General features: G+C 42.0%; 1 protein-coding gene across 8 annotated transcripts in view; it reads right to left on the bottom strand.

Annotated features, from left to right (window-relative positions):
• The window catches only part of NCOA7 (nuclear receptor coactivator 7), a 71,452-nt gene extending 65,419 nt beyond the window's left edge, over positions 1–6,033 (bottom strand). For 4 of the 8 annotated variants that reach the window (XM_083370407.1, XM_083370415.1, XM_083370414.1 and 1 more), the window contains exon 1: positions 5,526–6,033. The gene's annotated coding sequence lies outside the window, so the exon portion shown is untranslated. Of the gene's footprint in view, positions 1–4,402; positions 4,474–5,076; positions 5,216–5,525 lie in introns of those variants that run through there. The other 4 variants (XM_083370409.1, XM_083370408.1, XM_083370410.1 and 1 more) reach the window with 4 other exon arrangements.
• Between the last annotated feature and the right edge of the window lie 1,196 nt (positions 6,034–7,229).

Genomic DNA, 7,229 nt, shown 5'->3' with positions numbered 1-7,229 from the left:
AAACTCAATTTCACTGAGGGCCACATCAGCATTGTGGTTGCCCTCAAGGGGCCAGGTGGGTGTGGCCTGGGTGGGTGTGGCCTACTGGGTGGGCGTGGCTAAGGTGTGTATGTCCTACTGGGTGGGCGTGGTCAGCTCTACATCGTTCGCATCAAGGGTGCCTATGGGGGCCTGGGCAGGAGTGGGACAGATCTGAGGGTCTCTGGCAGAAGGAGGGTCTCTGGGCCAGGGCCAAGGCAGTGGGGGCCGTTCCCTCACTGTTTCCAGGTTGCCTTCGTAGGCCACATGAAAACACTTCGCGGGCCGGATCCAGCCCCCGGGCCTTGTGTTTGACATGTCTGCCTTAAATGATCACGATCCAAAGCTGAATCCTGAATTGTCACAAGTAGGTGCCTATCAAAATTAGTAGTATTGGACTAGATCAGTGGCACTGAACTGTGTTGTTCCAACTACAGTTCCTAATTTTTTGACCACTGACTTTGCTGGCTGAAGCTGACAGGACTTGAAAACAGATCCACAATATACTGTATGTGCACCTCTAGGATGAACCTAATGACCCAAATATAAAGCAATCTCACATCAAGCTACTAATGAATACACCAGTGTCTTCTTTTGTGATTATGGGCTTTACTGATTTATTTTATCAAAATTCTTGTATAAGTGTTCATTAGTACTCATGAGCCATCTGTGTTTAACGATAACTCTGACAGCAATTGCTCAAATATAGCTCTCCAACAAAAGACTTTCCCTTCATGCTGATTTGATATTCTTGAAACCGTAGTCCAACAGATCTGGAGGTCATCATGGTTAAAGAAACAAAATAAGGCTGTGGTTTGCTTTGAATTCAGTTTGGAAAAGATTTTCGGGATACGCAAGGAGTACCAACACAGTACTTATCTTTAACTCATTAAAGAAGCCATATCAGTTTTCCTGACAGCATGGCTGCAGTCTGAATGTTCTGAAAAAGTTCTTCCAAGATGGATCTGAAGCACTGCACGGCCTTATAAAATAGTAATAGTATAAATATAAATACAACCTATTGCAAGACAATCTTGCATGTATAGATTAGCCACAATTCTACTTCAACCCATTCCAAAATGTTAGTGACCCACATGCAGTATTTTTTCTACCACCAGAACAGGAAATAGTTCAATTCCATGTCACTAGCCCTAAGTAATATAAAGCTATAATATATACCTGCCTTTCAGTAAACGAAGATTGAAATATGGCCTAACACCACCTTTAAAGGATAAAAGCAGTGTCTCAGCACTTCAGCATTTTGACTTAAGAGCATTTTTCAGGAAATGAAGTTAATTTCCTTATGACAGCCTAATTTGCTTTCTGGCTCAAGATCGAGGCAACTTGATTAATGTAGCACTTGCTAGAGAAGCACAGGCCATCATAGTTTAAAAATGACAAAGCAAATACCAGGATGATACTGATTTGCAGCACACTGATTTCTTTGACGTATCCTCCTCTCTTTTCTGTAAGCTCTGACAATCTATTGCATTAGTACTCTCATCCAAAAAAAACCATGCCAATCTATTACTTCTTTCCTCTACTGCAGGCTCAGCCACCCCAAAAATACTCACCACATTGATCCTACAAATCAGCTTTGCTTCATGTCCTCACAAATCTCTAATACAGAGGTTATCATCCATACAGGTAGTAGCCCTTGACTTATGTTCACAATTGGGACCTGAAATTCGGCCACTAAGTGATACAGTCATTACACGAGTCATCACATGACCAGCCCTTATTTTCCTCTCATTGTTTACTGCAGTGGTTAAGTGAATCATAGTGTTATTAATGAATCTGTCTTCCCCCATTGATTTTGCTTGTTGGAAGCCAGCTGGGAAGGTTGCAAATCACAATCATGTGAGTGAAGGAGTCTGCAGCCAATATAAATGCAGTTTATGAAAAAAAGAAATATATAAAGAAGTGACTTGCATCATAAGTATAAACAAAGGTTACAAACAAATATATCTTCCTCTCATATCCCATCCCTTATCTATAATCCATAAAATATCAACTTTAGTTGTGCTCCATATCCTGATTCATTCTTTTTGCAAAAGAACTATTGCTCCTTCTTGGGTTTCTGACAATCTATCAATCAATCTATCCATTCATCCATCCATCCGATGTATATCACATTCTACTGTTTCAAAAACCAGCTGTTTGGATTACAAAATTGCTGAGGAAGGTTTCAGGGAAGGAATATTAATTTTGTTCCACCATCCTGAGTCACCCTTGCTGTGTGTTACAATGCTAAAAGCTCACTGCTGCTGTTGGCTCTTTGCCCAGAAACGAAGTGCAGTGTTGTTTTGTGGTAGAACAGAAAGGAGATGTTCTTTTTTATTATTATTCTCTCAAACAATCTTAAAGAGGGCAGGTTCTTCGTTACCCCTCCAATCCTAATCTTCCCCCATTCCAAGATGCTGTTTTTTTCAATATGGTATTCTTCTGCTGTATTGTATATAATGAGTGGTACCATTATATATTGTTCCCGTTCCAGTACTGTGGGTGTATCTGAGCCAAAGTAACAATTTTGTGGGATTTCCAAGTGTGCCCAGTACTATTTTCCTATTGATTCCTGATATCCTTTCCTTTCTTATCCTATCCTACCTTATATCCTTATGTCAGTCTTTTAAGAATTAAGGCAATAAATGTTGGTCAGAACTAACTTCAGATATTGCTCATCTAGATCATCAGGTCAACACGTTATACCATGTAATTCTTTGCAATCTTTTTATAGTCTTTCACATTCAAAACTTACACAAGTATACTATGAAACCCTAGAAAATCTTTACCTCGATTTAGACCTCACCTCTGTGTGTTTCCTTAAACACAACCTGCATTTCATCTTATAGAGATGTTTCTTTGCACATGCTGATTTTAAAGTATGTGAAATAATTATTCTTGCTTCATAATCAAAGGATCCACCTCAAAATACCTTTGCTTATTCTCTGACTGACTCTATAAATGCAATCACTTAAAGCAAATAAAAAGCACTTAATTGGCAAATATGTGCTATTTAAAATTATTAGATATAAACAAATTACTATACTTGCTGGATATACTACCACTGTATGCTCTAGAAAGCTATTTTCTCAAATAAAAAATACAATAGAAAATAAAATACTGAAGATATCAAATTCTGTATTCATAGCAGAATGTTGCAGAAAAAAATTAAAAACATGTAATTGATCTCTGAAGGAACATATTTTTGTTCTGATTATTTATAAACATATATCATAAACAATGTCAGTCAGTTTTCCAATGTAAATTATCAGCATTATACTAGCTTATCCAAAATATTCTAATAAATATGTTAGTTTCTTAAGGGTTAGGTCTTATACAAACTGGCTTTCAGGTAAGCCCAACTATATACAGTATGCATCAAATCAAAGTAAAAAAGATTAAAAGTTTTAAAAATCACTGGAATACAGAAAGAGTATCAGAGATTAACATCTCTAATACTTATAATCCACTTTGTCCCTTATTATTATCCATTTCTGTTTTTTTACGTTGAAAAAATGTGAATCAAAAATAAAAATAAAATGTAATAGGAAAAATTAGAATAACAAAATCATACCATAACCTGATTTAATTCTACAGGAGAAATTAAATCAATTAGAAGAAAAATAAAAGAGCTGAATAATATCTGTGGACTCAAATAATGTTGTAATCAACATTGTTGTGAAAGGAACAAATACAATACTGAACTTTAGTTCTCATTATCTATACACTAAAATTCTGTTTGTAAGCTACAATTGGGCAAACCCGTACATCTTGGAGCAATAATTTTTGAATCAATGTACCTCAAATGGGTTGTCTTAAAAAATTATACCCAAAATCCCATAGGGCCCATAACTCCTGTAGGATTGAAATTTGGCAAAGGTGCGGTTGCGCTAGTGTTGCCACAGTGTTGCCACAGTGTTGCACCAGTCATGGTCATGTGATCATCATTTCCAACGCTTCCTATTTCAATGGGAAAGCTGGCAGGAAGTTGGAAGTTACTCCCACTGCTTTTTTGCCCAGCTGGGATCATTCTATTTCTGTTTAAGTTAGGAAATATCTCTGAAACAATGACCCAATAGGTCATGGGTTGTCTAGTTTCAGTTAGTCTTCAATATATTCATGAACAATAAAACCCTCATCACTGGCCATACTGGCTAAATTAAGTGGGAATTCTGGAGATATATCATTATCCCATTGTTTTGGAACTAGCTGCATTAAGTCTAATATGTCTGACACCATTAGGACCTAGGAATTGGTAACTATTCCCAAACTGAAAGGATTGTAGGATATTATTCAGGCGGAAGAGAGTAATGTTTTTTAAGTTTGTACATTTAGCTCAAGATGGACAATATTGCTACTTTTGTTAAAAAAATTGTCATACTGATTAAAGATACGTTTCATTCAAATCCTTGAAAAGCTCCAAAAATGCAGATTATATCAGCAAACCTAAAGCTGGAAATAGAAAAATCCACCATAATGCAAATACTTTATATTTATATACGTAAGACAATATATGTCATCAATAGTGCATTTTAATATGCATGATAAAACAAGAGATAGGCACAGCACAAATCCTAATTAAAAACTCCCAAAATTATCCATTTGTTCCTTAAGACCTTGGAAACCCTACACCAGGGGTCTTCAAACTTGGCCCTTTTATGACTTGTGGACTTCAACTCCCAGAATTCCTCAGCCAGCAAAGCTGGCTGAGGAATTCTGGGAGTTGAAGTCCACAAGTCATAAAAGGGCCAAGTTTGAAGACCCCTGCCCTACGGGGGGGGGTGTTGGAAAGGGGGAAGAGAGAGAGAGAGAATTTGCCAGATATGGAAATAACAAGTCTGCCCTTTTAAATTTTAAATGACTTGAGTTCTGGTGAACACCGTTGTAAACAAACCCTGAAAAGGGAGGAGTTGACAGTTCAAACTGCACATTGTCATGGGTGGATCTTTTCCTCCAATTAATGCAGTCCACAGGCCATTCCATTTTCCTCTTTTAGCTAGACCCCCCTCATTAAAAAAAAAAGAGGGGGGGAATGTGACCTCTCGAAATACCTACTTGCAGGTACGATTTAAGTACAGCATTAGCGGATCAATTACGCTAATTACGCAGGGAAGCGAACTAAGCGGCCCCGATAAGGAACGGGCAGTGGCCACACCCACACCCTGAATCAGCACCCTTAACGCCTGCTTGAACTCTGGGCTTCGTCGCCTCGGATCGCCAGGCTGGGGGAAAAAAAAGGAGCTTGCTGAAGCCAGCTAAAGAAATGCGCTTGCTCTTCAAGCGCTCTGCCTACCTCCGCCGACGTACTACGGAGTAGGCGCCCCTTCCTCCCATGCTAATCGGAGGGGGGAGGAAGGAAGGAAGGAGTAAGAATGGATGCAGCATTTCTACGAGCCGAGAGGCTGCTTGGTTCTTTTTTCTCCCCCGCCCCTTAGGGCTTTCATGCAGCCAGGCTGGAAACAAGCGCGCGGCTTGCCTGCCCCGGGCTCATCGGTGGCAAATACCCACCGCTAAGAAGGGTAGGAGGGTAGTTTGGGTCTCCTCAAGCCAGGATCGGACCTTCCTGGCCGCCGCCGCCGCCGCTGCCGCCGCCTGGCAGATTCTCCGCAAGGATGCCAGACCGAGATTCCTCCATGATCCCCAGGAAGAGGCGGAGAAGCGAAAAGCAGCTACAGCATCCGCGGGCGGAGAGAAGAAAGGAAGCTGCGCCGAAGGAGGAACGCTCGCTACGGTCCCCGGCTAGAAGCCGCCAAGGCTTGCGTCCGCTGCTTGTGGCTTCCAGGCGCCGTTTGGCAACGACAAAGCCAGCCACCAACGCAGCAAACGCAGCAGCAGCAGCAGCAGCAGCAGATTCCCTCGGCAAAGGCAGACGCAACTCCCCGGCGGCTGCTCTGCGCGCGCGCGCGCGCGCTCACTCAGCCCCGCACGCTCCCTTCCGCGGCTGGTTCCCCCGAGAAATCCCTAAAGGCTCCACTTCGCGGGAAGGCAGCGCCGCCCGCCCGCTTTCTTCCCTCTCCGCCGCGCTCCAGCTCCGCCTACCGCGCCTACCGTGTGACCTTTTCGCTAACAGAAATGTAAATTTTTAGGGAAGGAAGCGCGGAGTCGTCGCCTCGCAGGCGGGAATGCGCTCACCGACTTTGCTTTTCTTTTGGCGCCGCGCGTTCACCGGGCCCCGATTCGTTGCCTTCGTCTGAGGACCGGGAGCGAGAATATTGTCTGGATAATGAATTGCAACGGCTTGGTAGCTTATCAAACAGGTTTTAGCCCAAAGGGCGGCCTTGTTTCTTGCAGGTTTTAAAGATGCTCTTTAGCCTCAGCGGTGCTTTCGGCGTTTTGTTTTCGGCGCGGGTTTAACCCGATAAATACGGAGAGCTGCTGTCTCTAATTCGCTTTCAAAAAGCGCTGATCCCAAGACGTTCACAGTTAGGATGCTTGTTCCTGTCACGTAGTCACCTGTGTTATCCTCAAGGTTTACTCAGTTTTGTGGATACTGCACCATCATCGCTAAATCGAAATATTATTGGCTTGTTTACATTTAACTCTGCCACATGACTTAACCGCAGTAATTGTAGCAGTGAGTGATTTGTTTTCCCCTTGAGTAGCAAAGGCTTCATTTCTTTCAATCTTCTTCCTAGCATTATCCCTTGATATGGCAGGGGTCCGGTTGCTTTATTTCATTTAATAGCTTTATAAATTGTTCCCAGGAAATATACATCTCTATCATCATAGGGCAAGAATGATTTTCATTTTTATTCATATGATAAACTTAAATCCAGATTTTCTGATGTACAGTAATCTCAGAACGCTGAAGGTGTTTACGGAGGTGGCTGGAGTCCCAGATAAGGAGCATGGGGAAAGAGTATGGGGGTCCCTGAGGGGAGAGGCCTGGGAAGGCTCAGTGAGGTTGTGGGTGAGGGCAAGAAGGATAGAGGAAGCAAGATTTGTGCAGGAAGAATGGTGGAATTATGGGATCAACATGTGATCTTCCCTACTGGCTTCCCCATTGATTTTGCTTAAGGAAAGCTGGCAGGGAAAGTTGAAAATGGTGATCAAAAGCTGGTGGGGAAGGTACTGCAATCATAAGTGCAAGCTGGTTGACAAGTGCCCAAAATGTGATCACATAACGATGAAGTGAAGGCCAGAGCTTCATGGATTGATTTTAAGTAACATTTATTCAGCACCATCACTTCAAACAGTTGCTGAATGTG

The sequence above is a fragment of the Vipera ursinii genome, assembly GCF_947247035.1.
Source record: "Vipera ursinii genome assembly, chromosome: 1".
Taxonomy (NCBI): domain Eukaryota; kingdom Metazoa; phylum Chordata; class Lepidosauria; order Squamata; family Viperidae; genus Vipera; species Vipera ursinii.
This window is presented reverse-complemented; position numbering and strand designations above follow the sequence as displayed.